The 16,434-nt window shown below is 46.7% G+C and overlaps 1 protein-coding gene across 3 annotated transcripts in view; it reads right to left on the bottom strand.

The window, feature by feature from the left end:
• Positions 1 to 16,434, bottom strand: part of Clic6 (chloride intracellular channel 6) — a 41,939-nt gene that overhangs the window by 23,787 nt on the left and 1,718 nt on the right. Inside the window, exon 1 of one of the 3 annotated variants that reach the window (XM_031364443.1) lies at positions 11,301 to 11,677. The exons of 1 other annotated variant lie outside the window; for it this stretch is intronic. The gene's annotated coding sequence lies outside the window, so the exon portion shown is untranslated. Of the gene's footprint in view, positions 1 to 8,550; positions 8,639 to 11,300; positions 11,678 to 16,434 lie in introns of those variants that run through there. One more of the 3 variants, XM_031364444.1, reaches the window with a different exon arrangement.

The raw sequence follows: 16,434 nt of genomic DNA, 5'->3' as shown, positions 1-16,434 counted from the left end.
AGAGGGAGAAATAAAACCACAGAGTGCTGTTAGAGTTCCATCCTAAAGGAAAGCACTTCTGACTTCCACAGTCAAATGTCACCTGACATCTTGCTGTCACTAAATCCTTATACATTCTAGGATTTCGGGTCATGGTGATTAATATAGAAAACTTCAAATTTCCTCATCAGCCAAGACAGCACCGCCCTGTAGGTGCTGACAGCTTGACTCAAGAGTTTCGGGACACTTCAGGTGATCTAGAATCATCCGGAAGCTTTGTCCTGACTTAACTAACACAAGGAGAAGGGCTCTGGCCAAAATCCCAGCGGGATCAGCTGCCTGCTAGACAAGGAGAAACACAACCGGCTGGCCAAGGCCAATGCGCTGGCTGAGCTAGAAGGAAGTTTTCTCGATGTCACATGCTTTCTCTGTCAGCTGTACCTCCCTCCCACCCTCATCCTTGGGAAAGGGGGAGGAGAAGGGTTGACCTGTTTCAGGGTTCCCCAACCCTGGCCCAGTCTGGGATCAGCTTGACACCACAGAGCAAAGCATATCAAGATTCCTGTTTCAAGCAGGCTGATGTGCTAGGTGTCCAGAGATTCACGCCCCTCATTTACTGCATGCTCATAGTCATCCAGTATCACGGCAATGAGTCAGCTTATTTCCACATACAGACAGACACACTGACACCCTACGATGAGAGGACCAGCAGTTTCTAAACCTATCCATTTCATAGCCTGACTCCAACCCAGGTGAGTCCTCGTCCCCAGAATTACCATGGTTTCCATTCATGTTTATAAAAATGTCTTGGAAAACTGGAATTTAGAGAAATTGGGAAAGTCTCGCCTCACGCACAGAGTAGCCTGCAAATATTTTTGAAATGCAGTACAGGGAAAGGCATGGAGTCTGCTCCAAGAGGAAAGCGAGGTGTGGTGGTAACCTAGCTAGGATTGGATGACAGTTACTCAGGAGGCAGATGCCCAGGCCGGTATCGGATGGTGCTGTGTTCCCCCCACAGAGGCTGGAAACCAGACCGAGGGAATAGCTATGCATTGCAGCCCCACCGGTGCGTGACTGTCAGCATCACGTTCCGTCAGAAGGTTGGACACCCCTGAAGATGTTCTTACCAGGACCTTCAACAAGCTCTCAGGTCCCTACAACAGGGCAGGGGCTTGGGAAACAACGTGAGAGTCTTTTGTAGTGAGTCTAGGAAGTTGAATTCGCCACACCTCCATGATGCCCCCTGAGTCTGCAAGAACTGGACAGGGGCGGCTCACAGAGAAGCTGTAGGAGGTGTTTGTGTGGCGGATGGAGCGATGAGTGCTTTCACACAGAGCAATGCAGGACTCCAATGAAATGACAGAGAAACAGAGACCTGCTTATCTGAAAGCCTCCCCAGACCTAAGGAAGCAAATGCAGAGGGAGAGAAGAGTCCCCAAAGAAGGCCCCAGCCACCACAGGGCACACTGCTGATTATGTTCATACCCTAGTCTGTGCCAGTGAGTAGGGGTAGTGCCCCCCTCAAAAACACATGTGGAGCCAGGTTCAGGACTAGAAGCATCTTTGTAAGAGTGGGTCTGGCTCTGGCAAGTGGAGATTAAGAGAACAGCTCCGCCTCCTCCTCACATGGAAAACCAGGTCCATGAGAAGAAACAGGGGACTTCTGGGACAAGGGTGAAGGTAGAGCTTTCCCTGGGCAGAAGAAGATGATGAAAGAGAACCCTGGGCTCTCTCTCCAAACCTCAGAACTGTCCTGCCTTACACCCACACCCACCCCATGCAGAAGGCCTTGAACTATTGGGAAGAAAGATCCTACTGGCATAAATGTGAATTTTTGTTTTCCTACCTCTGGAAGAGTTCCTGTGGACCTGTCACTAAAACAAAGGTATCCATGTGGATTGAAAACGGGAATCCTCTGGGAATTTGAAGATGGGGTGTTGGTCTTGGGGACTGGTGACTTTTCAGTGGACTACAAGCCTTAGCCTTTCCTGCACTCTTGTGCATCATCTAAACCAACTGTGCACACTGAATACCCAGACGCTTTCTTTGCCCAAACCCACAGTAACGCCATTGTCTGTGGGAGGCTGGCCCAGGCTGGGCAGGCATCACAAGAAGAGAGAGCTGAGGAGGATGAGGTTTGGCCCATCTCACCCATAACTTGGCTCAATGAAAGAAAATTTACTCAAAAAACAAGGAACTGGGAAGACAGTGTGGTCAGGCAAGTGCTGAAGACCCAGGCAGGAGGACCCTGGTCCAATCCCTAGCAAGTCACATGAGAGCCAGACTCAGTGGCACATGCTTGCTAGCCCAGTGCTGGAGAAGTTGGGAGAGGTAAATCCCTAGGGTTCACTGGCCACCCAGCCCAGTCTACTTCACAAGCCACAAATCGCAGTGGGAGATTCTGTCTCACAAAACAATGGTGGGGCTAGAGAGACCTTAACAGGTTAGAAGCACACACTGCTCTTAGTGGGCTAGAAGCACACACTGTTCTTGGTTAGAAGCACACACTGCTCTTGGTTAGAAGCACACACTGTTCTTGGTTAGAAGCACACACTGTTCTTGGTTAGAAGCACACACTGTTCTTGGTTAGAAGCACACACTGTTCTTGGTTAGAAGCACACACTGTTCTTGGTTAGAAGCACACACTGTTCTTGGTTAGAAGCACACACTGTTCTTGGTTAGAAGCACACACTGCTCTTACTAAGGACTTGCGTTTATTTTCCAACAACCACATGGGGTGGCTCACAACCACCTATAATTCCAGCCCCAGAGAGATTCCACAGCCCTGGCCTCTAAGGGTGCCTGCATACATGTACCTAAACATTCAAACACACCAGACACTGGCAGAAGACACAAGAGGACTTTGGGAATAAGACTAAAGACAAAGCTTTCCCTGGGCTCACATTATTTAAAAATTATTTTAAAAATACACATTATTTTAAAAAGAAGACGGGGAGGAGAAGGAAGAGGAGGAGGAGAAGGAGGGGAAGGAGGAGGAGGAGGAGGAGGAGAAAGGATAGGAGGAGAAGGAGGAGGAGGAGGAAGAAGAGGAGGAGGAAGAGGAGAAGGAGGAGGAGGAGGAGAATGAGGAGGAAGAGGAGAAGGAGGAGGAGGAGAAGGAGGGGGAGGAGGAGGGGAAGAAGGAAACAGCAGCAGCAGCAGCGTCTTAGGGGACGAAGGAGCAATGGCTCAGTGGTTAAGAGTACTCGCTGCTCCTCCAGAGAACCAGAGCTCACGTCCCAGGACCCACATGGTGGCTCCCAAGTGTCTGTAACTGTACTTGTGGGGATTTAATGCTTTTTTCTGGCCTCTGAGACACTTGGCACCAAATCTTTAGGGTCAAGGGGACCATGACAGCAGCAGAGGAGAGGACAAAGCCACCTGGATGAGCATTAGCTCCTGGACTTTTTTTTTTTCCTGGACCACCAGGAAAGTCTCTGGTTTCTTTACGAAGAGGGGATGAAAGGTTGGGGGGTGGGGGACCCTCACTGACAGCAACAGAAACCAGTTGGCTCTGTGTCCCTCTGACCTTTGTCTGCCCCCTAGTGGGGCAACAAAGTAACCAGCAACAAGCAAGCAAACCTTGGGGCTGAAATGAGCATCCTTGCAGAGTAAGGAGCTAACAAGGAGATTGGAGGGCTCCTGCCCTCCTGAGGGGGAGGGGAGGGGAAGGAAAGGCCGTGCTGGCCTCAAGTCCACACCCTCGGGATTGTGCATTGTCCTGTTAGACAAGCCCACCACACACAAATACTATGGGTCACCCTATTCTCAAGGCCATAAAGGGAAAAAATAAAAGCTGTCCTAGGTGAAGATAGGTTTAGTTTAGAAAAATGTAAAGTGGAGTGGTATTTCTTCTGTCTCTCAAAAGTCTGCACAGTGAGCTGTTGACAGCCCTGTCTGGCAGGGAACCTGTGCGTTGTCTGTTCCTTGTTGGTCCGATGTGTCTGCAGGATACTTGGGAATTCTGCCCTACTAGGACAAAAGCTCCGCCTCTCCTTCTCCCCCACCCCTCTCTATAACTCAGAACTGATTCCTAAATACACTTTAGTTTTCAAGACTATGGAACTCAGACCTTACCTTTGCAAACAGCCCCTAACCCTAAGTGTATTCTAAACTGTGTTTAGTATTTATTCTTGTCAAATGTTGTAACAATTAATTTATTATTAGCAAGATCAAGGGGGTGACCCACATAGCTTAATGGTCTAACCACATAGCTTTAAGCTTTCAAGTGCTTGCTGCTGCTGGTGCTCCTTGTCGCAGCAAGCAAAATCAAGTCATGAAAAGTACGTGAAAAAAGAGACTGTCCTTCGACATCCCCCACCCCCACTATGTAAACCAAGCTTGGAAAATGCAGGGCTGTTTTTAATCCTTAGTTAATAATATGGCCCAATACCAGCTGGAGCTTTTACATGAGATGAAAAGCTTATTTCCTTGTAAAATTCTCACAAGGAATTATTACAACAAAGGAACACCTTGTTCCGAAAGCCTGCTTAGTAACACCGCCCGCTGGTATACACCCTGCGCTGTAGGTGCTTGACTGACAGAGTAGTCAGTCCCTGGACTGACTCTGAGGGGAAAATATGCAGAAATCAAATAGGAAGGCTGACAGTGACAGAGCCACCTCCTCTGCACACCTCCCTGCCACTACCCTTGCCCACTTCAGTCCTCCAACCCCCAAACCCAGTCAGGGCCCTGACTTCTGATCTGCCTATGTTGACCAGCTAACAGGTAGCCATCACTGATTGCCATGTGACAGACTCTCCCAGAATTAGGAATCTGAAGTGGCTGCTCTGCTATCCTTCATGATATTTATCTGTATCTGTGTGTGTGTATGTATGTATGTATGTACTGTGTGTGTGCACAGTAGTACCGTGTGTGCATGTATGTATATATGTACTGTGTGTGTATGTATGTATGTACTGTGTGTGTGCACAGTAGTATCTGTGTGTACATGTATCTATGTATGTATATATTGTGTGTGTACACAGTAGTATCTATGTGTGCATGTATGTATGTATATCATGTACTGTGTGTGTACACAGTAGTATCTGTGTGTGTATGTATGTATGTATGTACTATGTGTGTACACAGTAGTGTCTGTGCATGCATATGTATGTATGTACTGTGTGTACACAGTAGTACCTGTGTGTGCATGTATGTATGTATGTACTGTGTGTGTACACAGTAGTGTCTATGTGTATATGTATGTATGTATGTATATATGTATGTATGTATGTACTGTGTGTGTACACAGTAGTACCTGTGTGTGCATATATGTATGTATGTATGTATTGTGTGTGCACACAGTAGTATCTGTGTATGTATGTATGTATGTACTGTGTGTGTACACAGTAGTATCTGTATGTGCATGTATGTATGTATGTATGTACTGTGTGTGTACACAGTAGTATCTGTATGTGCATGTATGTATATATGTATGTACTGTGTGTGTATACAGTAGTGTCTGTGCATGTGTATGTATGTATGTATGTACTGTGTGTGTACACAGTAGTATCTGTGTGTGCATGTATGTATGTATATATGTATGTATGTACTGTGTGTGCACACAGTAGCATCTGTTTTTGCGTGTCCTGCTGAACATGTGCCACAGCTTGCTAGTGGAAGTCAAAAGATGGCTCCTCCCCAGTCTGTTCTCTCCTGCCACCTTGTGAGATCCAGACATCCACCTCGGGTTGCCAGCTTTGCACAGCCATTTTTGCCAGCCCTCTCAGGTCATTCAGACGCAGCTTTCCAAGTGACACTTGCACCCCACACGGCATTGACAGAGTCACTGGGTAATCAGTGGGTGTGTGGGCAACTTGTGGGAAAGATGACAGCTTCACACGGGTGTGCAATGTCTTGTGGGCGTAGCTGCAAGGCTGGGTTCAGTTAGGACCATCAGATTTCAGGAAGGTTGGAGGGGGCCTCCCCAGCGTGGAGACCTCAGGATTATCAGTGATGGGCAGAAGTGATCTTCAGTGGTAAAAAGCACCTAGCAGTGAGACAGACAACTAAGAGGGCAGCAGCCTGGGGTTGTAATTGGCCTGGACCGTGCACACATTCATCTCTTAATAATGCAATTTGGCAGCCTTAGACCCTAACCTTACATGATGCACATACCTGTCTGTGAACAATGTGCCTAGCAACCCGTGAGTGACCAAGCACCCCACCTGAATTGATCTAAGCTACATATACATCTGATTTTAACTATGGACATAAGTTGTTGCCCTTGGCAGCCCCTTGATAATGCCCCATTTCTATTCAAAAGTAATCTAAAACAAACAGGAGACCTACAAACAATGGGCCAGTTCACCTAGACTGGGTGGAAGGTATGTATATAATAGGCAAACTGTGTCATCTGAGTAAACTTTTAGGAGAATCTCCTATTTGCCTCATGTTTATGTATCTTATGTATAACTGGATGTACATGTGATTAAAACCAGATGCACCATGGGAAGAGACATGTATTGTGAGCAAAAGTTTACATAGTCCAAAACCATCAGTCAAGAAACAGAACTACCCATGATGCACCCCTGGGCAGCCAAACTCCTGCTCCTCTCAAGCCGTACAAAGAAAGGCCAACAATAATTGTGACCCTTGAGTAACCTCACTCATGTGGTCCACTGTAATAAAGTCATCTTGCTACTCCTGCAATCTGAGCATCTGCTTCAACTCCTTGAACAAGAAGTACCTCTCCCTAAAACATCTGGAAACACCCAGCCGGGCAGCCTGGACCTGGACCACCAGTAGCCACGTTGTAGGCATTATATCCTACCAGTCATTCTGTGGGTCATGAAGGTCAAATCCTATTCAGATCGAGGACAACCAAATCCTACTTCTCAGTGGGCAGCATGTCCCAGAAGGCAGACTTGCATTTAATCCACCACACTAAGAGACTCCACATTCAGTCCTTGAGGAACATGAACAAACCAGAAGATGTAGATAGGCTCTACATGTGGGGTCGTGTTCCCTACAGTCAGCGATCAGCGGCCAGCAGTCAGCGGTCAGCGGCCAGCGGCCAGCGGCCAGCAGTCAGCGGTCAGCGGTTAGCGGTCAGCTGCCAGTGGTCAGCGGTCAGCGGTCAGCGGCCAGCGGCTAGCGGTCAGCTGCCAGTGGTCAGCGGTCAGCTGTCAGCGGCCAGCGGCCAGCGGCCAGCGGCCAGCAGTCAGCGGTCAGCGGTTAGCGGTCAGCTGCCAGCGGTCAGCAGTCAGCGGTCAGCTGTCAGCGGCTAGCGGTCAGCTGCCAGTGGTCAGCGGTCAGCGGTCAGCGGCCAGCGGCCAGCGGCCAGCGGTCAGCGGTCAGCGGCCAGCTGTCAGCGGCCAGCGGCCAGCGGTCAGCTGTCAGCGGTCAGCGGTCAGCGGCCAACGGTCAGCGGTCAGAGGTCAGCGGTCAGCGGTCAGAGGTCAGCTGTCAGCAGTCAGCGGTCAGCGGTCAGCGGTCAGCGGTCAGTGGCAGGAAGAGCTACAGGCACCACTCACCTGGCAACCCAGCATCCACAGCAAACCTTCCATGGGGCTGCCCCTGACAACTCAGAGTCACAGGTGTCAGTGAACAAAGACCTCTCCCTCCTCTCTGGTGGCTGCCACCTTTGAGCTTTCTTAAGGATTGAATTCTGTCTGGAAAACTAAAGGATGCCAAGAAGCCATTGAGTGCAACCTAAAACCTCTTGTCTTGACTAATTATTCATGGGAGCCCAGTAGAAGGCTTCAGCCTGGAGTTCAAACAGAGAGAACAAAGTTGAAGTCAGAGGAAAGATTACATCTTCCCAGGTTTCTTTGAACTCGCCTCCAAGGTCCTGACATCAAAGGCACCAGAAAAAAGTGTTAATTCTCTGCATCTGCAGACTAATAACGCCTTTGTCCTGGGAAGTTCCAACACACACAATGCCCATGATGCATCCAGTACCCTGGCCATGGCTCCACGGCCACATCAGAACACTGCGTGTGCCCCAACCCAGGATGGGAACAACCGTGGCCAGCTCTGATTCTTCATGCCATCCCTCCATCCCATTGTGGCTTGAGATACAAGTGTCCTGTTGACGTTGGTAAAGATACACAGTGAGCTTCTCCTGCTGGGTTCAAGTGTCCCACGCCCAGAAAAGGGAGAGCAACGCACAAACACTGAGCATTCAGCAAGGCTCCAGGTCTGCCTACAATCCTACCACCTCCATCTGTCAAATGTTCTCACTAATGAAAGCCAAAGGAGAGCTGGGTCTCCCTACAATCCTACCGCCTCCATCTGTCAAATGTTCTCACTAATGAAAGCCAAAGGAGAGCAAGGGAGGACGACAGGGCACTCCCTAAACATTTAAGAAGTTACAAATACAACAGACCAGAGAGCACTTCAAGATCACAGCAAATGAAGTGAGAGACCTGAGTACAACCCCAGCCTACACTGATTCCCTAGCACCACAGACAAGAAATTACCAAGAGAATAGGTCACCCCAAAGCTAGGTCCAACACATCCCCAGGAAGGGAATCAGAACACATATGAATACAGGCAAAGGTCTGATTCCTTTAGAACAAAAAAATCAGGAAGAATAGTAAGTCCAAAGTCAGACAGAGGACCTACCTAATCAGCCACAGATGGAAAAGCTCCCTCGCGTCTGCATCAGAAACACAGGCCCACATTAAATGACAATACTGTTCTCCACCTTTCGGATTCAAAGTGTTTGACAAGTCAGGACCTGAGTTGGGGAAGGCCATGGAGAAAGTAGAGTGCCCACAGGACATCCAGAGAACTTTAGGTAGCACATCTGTGAGGAGGAAAATGAGTTAGGGTCATTACATTCTACGCATGAGTCCCCTTTCTCATGGCAATGCCACTCCTTGGGAATTGTTGCAGCATGCCTAGAAGGGTGCTCAGAACTCACTTCTGATTGGGGTATCAGAAAAGAGAAGTATCTATATATCCATGCATGGAGGACTGATCGCCATCATCATTCACCATCATCAGAACACTAAGACACCTTCAACAAGCACAAAAGATGATTTCTAACATGCAGAAACCAAAAGAGCAATGCATTTCCTGAGAGCTGGTTTTTGTAAGAGACAATAAAGCTGGAATTGACTTTTGTAATATGTATCTGCAAGCATCTTGGCTTCTCCTTTAAAAGGTGATGCCAATGTCACTCTCTTTGAAGGATGAGCTTGGTAACTCTAGTCAGACGAGTGATAGAACATAGATGTCATGCCTTTGTTTTTTTGAGTCAGCTCCTGTGTATCAGCAGCTGGTCTGGAGTTTAGTATATAATGAGCATGATCTTGAACTTCTGTTCTCTGTGTCTGCCTCCCAAGTGTTGGGATTACAAGCATATGTCACCACACCCAATTTATGTAGTGCTGGGGATCAAACCGGAGCTTTGAGCTTGCCAGGCAAAGGAGCTGACAACTGAGCTACTGCCTCAACACAACACCATGTGACTTCTGAGAGGGAACCATAACATCATTATGGCTTCTACTTTGATTTTCTCTGGATTCCTATTCTAGACACCCCCACATACCAGGCCTGAAGACACTAACATGACATAACTGAGTCCCACACGGTAAGAAGCTGAACCTCCCACCAAGAAGCAATTGAGTCAGCCATCTTGGAAGGAGGTTGTCTGCCTCCATCAATCTTTCATTCCTAGCCAGCATCCTGCCCACAACCCATGCAAGCTGCTCCAAAATCCCTGTGCCCGAGTAACTCTGGGCAATAAGTGCTTGGAGCATAAAGATTCTAAGTATTGGCATAATTCTTCAAAGAAATTATTAACAAATACACAGAGGGAATTTGCATGCAAATTTGCATTACACAGATGCCTCTGGCATGACCTTTAATAGTTATCTCTAGGGACAAAAATGTGGAAGCTCATACCCAGGGGTGAAAGACTTGATTTTCATTGTGTTCTATATCTTCACGTTCACTTTTCCTTATACTAATTTTTATCTTTTCCCAAAAAATGCAGAGCATGTCTCACAGAAGAGCCACATAGACTTCATACACCTACTGTTCTAAATTTTATATGGACATATTTAATCTATATTTTATTTCGACCTTATTGAAATCAAAACTATGGACTCTGTAGAGAAAGTGAATGTCTAACACTAGGGAAGACGCTAGTGCCGCAGCATTTCCTGCTTGCGCTGGTAGAGCCCAAGCTTCTTTACTCTGCAGTCTGTTCCCTTGTCCCCGTCTAGACCAAACCCTACATCTGTGTAGATCCCTCAGTTCCATCTAGACCAAACCCTAGCTCTGTGTAGATACCCCGGCTCCATCTAGACCAAACCCTAGCTCTGTGTAGACCCCCCGGCTCCATCTAGACCAAACCCTAGCTCTGTGTAGATACCCCGGCTCCATCTAGACCAAACCCTAGCTCTGTGTAGATGGCAGCCTCTCTACCTTAGGTACTGACCCAAAGTTGCTATCCCTAGAGATCAGCAAACTTTAAAGAGCCCAAAGTAGATATTTAAAGTAGACTTTAAGATCTACAGTTTTTGTCACAATGACTCAATTCTGATGTCACTGAATAAAAGCAGTTATAACCAGCTCTGTGGGACAATCATAGCCAGCTCAAAAAAACTTTATGGGTGCTGAGACCTTAATTTTCCTTCTTCTCGTGGCTCTTAAAAGAGTTTCTTCTGGCCGGGAAGTGGTGGCACATGTGTTTAATCCCAGCACTTGGGAGGCAGAGGCAGAAACAGGTGGATTTCTGAGTTCGAGGCCAGCCTGGTCTACAGAGTGAGTTCCAGGACAGCCAGGGCTATACAGAGAAACCCTGTCTCAAAAAACCAAAAAGGAAAAAAAAAAAGTTTCTTCTGTTAATATTTTCAACCACTTAGAAGTGAAGAGGCTTGGGTTTCAGATGTACAGATACTGAAGCAGCTTCTTGTCTCACTGCCCATGCCTGGGAAAGAGCTGCTGGGGTTGGGGTTGGGGGCAGCATTGGCCAGCTCTCGCCAACAGAGATAGACAGAGGGAAATCCACTTCCAGGTAAGGAGAATAAGGAGTGAGCCTGAGGAAAAGGATGCCAGCCTCATGCCAGACCCCTCTTATGAAGGCTGATGCAGGTGGAAAAGACCATCTCTCCATGACCAAGGGAGAAGGAACTCAGAGTGTCAGACTGGTGACAGTGACAACTGTGCATCCTGTCTTATAAGGGAAAGGAGGCTGTCCTAGCCCCTTGTAAGCACAACTGAGCCCACTCCTTCTGATATCTGTCTCATCAGTCACCACAGTTTAGCGCTGCTCAGAATAAAAGCATTGTGAAATAGACCCAAGTGCTCAAATCTAAGCCAGGCATTTTAGAAAAACTTGAAGATTCCAGGGTGCCTGTTACCTGTGGAGCAGAAAGGGAAATGGTTGTGTCTATCCAAATATAATTAAATGGGAAGCTGTTCAGTAGAGAGAACCATGTCTTCGGGTCCTGCTACTCCACAGGCCTGCACCTCACCTTCCATCCTCACACCTCCTCCCCCTACATTCACTAGGGGTCATCATGTGCTTTGTGATGTGCTAATGGCTGAGAGAGAGCAACAGTGGTCAGGTCTTTGACACATCAGCTTCCAAGCCCATGGAGATGTTCCATGTGCATAGCACATAGCCTTGCTTAGAACCTCTCCACACTACATCATCTGCATGGTGTCCGTCCTCTATTCTAGATAAACTCTGAAAGGGCAAGGACCTTCTTGACCCTCTTTTTTTTTCCCTACAGTATCAATGTGACCCCAAAATTCAAGTGTTGATATTTTGGTCTCCAAATTTACCTGTTAGTAGTATTTGGATGTGGGAACTTTAGGAAAGGGTTAGGTTTAAATAAGGTCGTAGGGTGGGGTAGTCATGACAACATTGGTAAAGAGGAAAGGATTTTAGCTTAGATCTGTTTTCCCATCCAATGATCCAATGATACCTCTGACATGCTATGACACAAGCACTCAGAAGCAAACTCTATGCTCTTGGACCTCCAGTCCTCCAGAATCATGAGCCAAATACACTTCAATGCTTCATAATAACAGGGCATCTAGTATTTTGTTATGGTAAATATAGATATAGATATATCTTCTAAAACATGAACCAATATGCTCTATGATTTTAGCCCAGTCTCCAAATATAGTACTTTATACATCCTGAGTTAACAGACTATCCTGGAGTCCAGTACATCCCCTGAAGCCAAAGTATTGACCAGAATTTGGGATTTACATGGTCCTTCACTTCTTAGGTATTGTCTACCTATCTAAAATGAAAGGGAGAAACACTTAGAGGGTCTAATGTAGCCTGTCTCATCTGCCTTCAGATGCTCGCAGAGATGGAGTGGCTTAGCATGCTTCACTGTGTGAAACCTGGGCCCTAAGAGACCTCAAGTAAAGAGAAGGGGCTCCAGCTGAAGGGCGGGAGACACCCCTGCTCCCATAAGGCTCAAGGACAGGAGCAATGACATGCACAGGGCAGGACAGAAAAACATATGCCTGAATCTCAAGTCTCAGCATGCGTAGCCCTAATGCTGAGATGTAGCCGAGAGCACTCAGGCTGGATTCATCTTCCAAGGGATGTTGGACTGGAATCATGGGGACCTAGGACTGTGTGTAGAACTTGATTCGCACCATAACTCACATTGATGCCATCAACCATCAACCTGAGCACTCACCTGTCATCACTGAAAGCAGAGACTGAATAGGGAGGGGATGGGGGAGATGAGCCTACTGCAGGGCCAGGTTTAAGGGTGGAAACAAGTAGACCCCATCTCATTCAGATTAGTGAGGGGCACGGCCACCCATGTCCTCCACCCCACCATAGTGTGCGGACACACACTGTGTCTCCTCCTAGGAGAGCAAAATCACACATCCTCCTTATCACTCTGCTAAATAATGCTGTGCTGATTTTGTGTATATCATTTTCAATCCAGTTTTATATGATAATCCTAAAACAAACAGTGAAAAGCATTGTTTTCAGGGGAGAACTGAAGTTGTACAATGCATACTTGCTCATTTCCCTTCAGAACACAGAGTACTCACACTGTTGGGAAAATAACATCTCCCTGGGACATTCCCTAGAGACTGAGTTCCACAGAACACGTCTCAACATGTTCCCTCCAGGCAGAATCTTCACAGACTACAACAGCCTACTGGTCGACCAGTAATCTCTAAGAAGCAGGTCCTGGCATGATCCTATCCAGCTATGTAGTGTGACCATGCTTGATAGCCTTTTAATTAGCATATTTATTTTTGCCACTTCTGATGACATAGACAAAAGCCATGTCTTTCTTGGGTTTTATTTTATTCCACTGGATTTGCTTCACTTAAAGGAAAAAAAAAAAAAAAAACAGATCTGATGGTCCATGCAAGCCCACAGACTCAATTAAACCTTTATGTTCTAGTCAAATGTGAGCAACTTAAAATCCTTAAACTCCAGCCAAAAGTTACTCACTGGTCAGATGGAGGATTTTTTTAAGCCATGTAAATTTTGTCATAAAAGCCATTATCTCAGGCTCCCCAAGTTTTAACCTTGCCTCTGAGAACACAAGCTGGATTTGAGGAAACAGTGTTCTGAGCCAGACTTTCCTGGTGACTAAACCTCTATAGGTATTTAGTTTTTTGATTTTTTTTCCCAACCCCAACCCCCACCGTATAGTGTGAAGTTACCTTTTCTAGTCCTGAGTGGAGAAGAAACCATATCTCTTACTATACATATTTGGAGATTACCCTATCGTCTGGTGATCTTTAGTTAATATTTCTTTAAGGGAAGAAAAATAAAGATAATCAAGTAATGATTAGCCATTAGTTTGATACACAAAACCCAAGGGGGTCTTCCTTGGCCTGCTGCTACTTATGGCTATAGCTCCTTTACAAGAACACATCCTTGTATATTCATTGAATTAAACAAATGACAAGTTAGTAAAATGATAACTCTCATAATGATGAGTGATGCAATCTACCAGGTGGCCAAAATCATAAGCTGACTTAGTAATGACTTAATAATGCTACTAGAAGTCCATGTCATTAGGCAGCCAACTTTCTAGTGCACATTATAGTAATAGTTAAATTTATATGTAATAATATATACAATACTGTAATTTATTTCTTTGGTAAAAATAAGAAAGGCAGTAAAGGCGGAAAGATCATGGACAGAAAGCAGGTAAAGTGCAGCTTTTGAAAGAAAGACTTCAAAAAACAACTCCAGAGACTCAGCAGGTCATCTGGGTCCCAGGAAAACCACTATGAGCATGCGCCTCAACTCACCTACAAAGCTGGTGTGTTGCTATAGACTACAAGTCCACCTGCAAGGAGGCCCTGGAAGAGTCTAAACAAGGTCTGGCAAAACAAATGTAATTGTGGCCTAACTTTAGGTTTCCCCAGTACAACGTTACAACTCTAGAAGACATGGGGGTGCAAAGGTTTTGTTTTCTTTTTGCTTGTTTACTGCTTTGGGTTTCATTGTTTCTTTGTTTTTCAGAGAGGTGGATTAGTGGGATCAGCAGAAACTAAGAGCCTTGTCCAAGTGAGGCAGGTCTTAAATGGCCCTAAGAAGCTATCCGACCTCACTGCTGAGAGATCTGCTTGTTTTCTTAAAGGAGAGGAGGGACAAGCAGGGAGTCAAGACTCATCCAACCCATGTCCCATATACATCCACTGTGCGCAGGCTCCCCTCCCAGCTACCCTGACCTTTGCCCTAAACAACCACCTTGGAACAATATCCGCAATGATGGTTGCTTGAGTTTTCATAACATTCTCATCCCCAGAAAATGAAGATAGTTAATACCTAGAGGGAAGTGCCCTTAAAAATGGCAGGAGTAGGAGGAGGGAGAACTCCTTGTACCCCATCAAAGAAGCTGAGGGGGGAGAGCAGAGGCAGGGAACACCCCTTGACACTGCTAGTGCTGAGCTAAGCACAACTCCAGGAGCTTAGCATGACCTATTCCTGAGACTCCATAATAACCTCTGGGGAAGGCACCACGTTATTAAGAAAGGAACCAACTAGTCTGAAGAAAGTGACCAAGCCAGGATTTGTTCCAGACCCTCTGGTCACTTTCTCATTCCAAGCCAAATCATTTCCATACCTGCAGTCTGCACTGGGAACCTAATGAGACATTCAATCTGCCCAGGGAAGAGGCAGACACAGCTCAAGTCCTGAGGGACCTGTGCATGCTGCTGACAGTGGAGGCATGCTTGGGGCGATTGTGGGGGAGACTTCACTCCCCACTCCCGGCAGAGGGCGAAGTGGGTGCACATCTTCAAGGCTGGGAGGATCAGGAGTGTGATTCTCCCCTGGTTCACAGTACCTTCCTACACTACCACTGCAGTGTCATTGGTGACATGGGGACCCCACAATGCTAAGGGAAAGCCAGAGAGAAAGGAGGTAAGAATTTAGTCCTGAAGGGCTTGTGCCTGAGCCAGGAGGTTGGATTTACTTGCAACGCTGTGATAAACAGTGATGGGGGTCAGGCAATGATGCAGAGGCACCAGCCCAAAAGGAGCAGTTCACTACATAACTGCAGCCCCAGCAGGTTAGCAGGGATCACACAGTCATGTGATCAGAACGAAGCAAAATGTCCCCCTAAGGGAACAGACTGGAGCCACCCTGCTCCTACACTCCAGTCCCAACAGGACTGGTGAAGAGCTGCTCCCACATGTCGGAATCCACCATTTTCGCCCTTTCCTAAGGTCTTTACAATAGTGCTGGCCGAGGGGAGCCCTCACTGTTTATCCCAACCATCCAGACACTGGGTAAAATCCTGATGTTAATCTCCTGGGAATGCTTTTACTTATTAAAACCTCAGCCAAGGGGGTTAGATCTCCTGTAAAGTTGAAGGTATTTCTGAAGGATTAGTGTTCAACATGTAATACATTCTTCATCTTATTATCTCTAGTCTCCTGGGGTCTGACCAAAGGTCCCCAAGAGCTTTTTTCTTTAAAACAAAGCTCTTGGTGTGAACCGCTGCTGGACTTTGTCCACATTTTTTTTTTTGGAAGCCTTGTAAAAATGCCTGTTTACACTCAAAACTTCCTCCTCGTGTGTCTACAGACTCAAAATTGAAATCATGGCTTTCCTCCTGACTAAAGGGAGACCAGAAACCTATTACGCAGACAAATGATGTCCACATCTCCAGCATCCTGAAATCTGCCAAAGTAAACCTTAAAATGTTCAACAAGCAGGGGAGACTTGCCAGTGTTCCCTGAACGCATAATATCTGCTCTACCAAATCGAGGTATCTTTTTGCAGCTGAAAATACCAGGCAGCTCTGGGCCTCTGGGAGTTACTTCTGGGAGTTCTCACGTGGAACCTGTTCACATTTTTTTTCACTTCAAGGATTAAAGGCTTCTTTGACAGAAATCTTTTGAAGACCAGTAAGGCGGGTCAATTTTTGTTTTCCTCCTAATTCTTAGGACTAGAAGAGCCGGTTAGGATGTTCAGGACAAGGGACAGTGGAGTGTCACCAACAACCACTCCCACCCAACCCCATCACCACCCACCCACCC

This window comes from Mastomys coucha, unplaced genomic scaffold, assembly GCF_008632895.1.
Source record: "Mastomys coucha isolate ucsf_1 unplaced genomic scaffold, UCSF_Mcou_1 pScaffold12, whole genome shotgun sequence".
NCBI lineage: Eukaryota > Metazoa > Chordata > Mammalia > Rodentia > Muridae > Mastomys > Mastomys coucha.
This window is presented reverse-complemented; position numbering and strand designations above follow the sequence as displayed.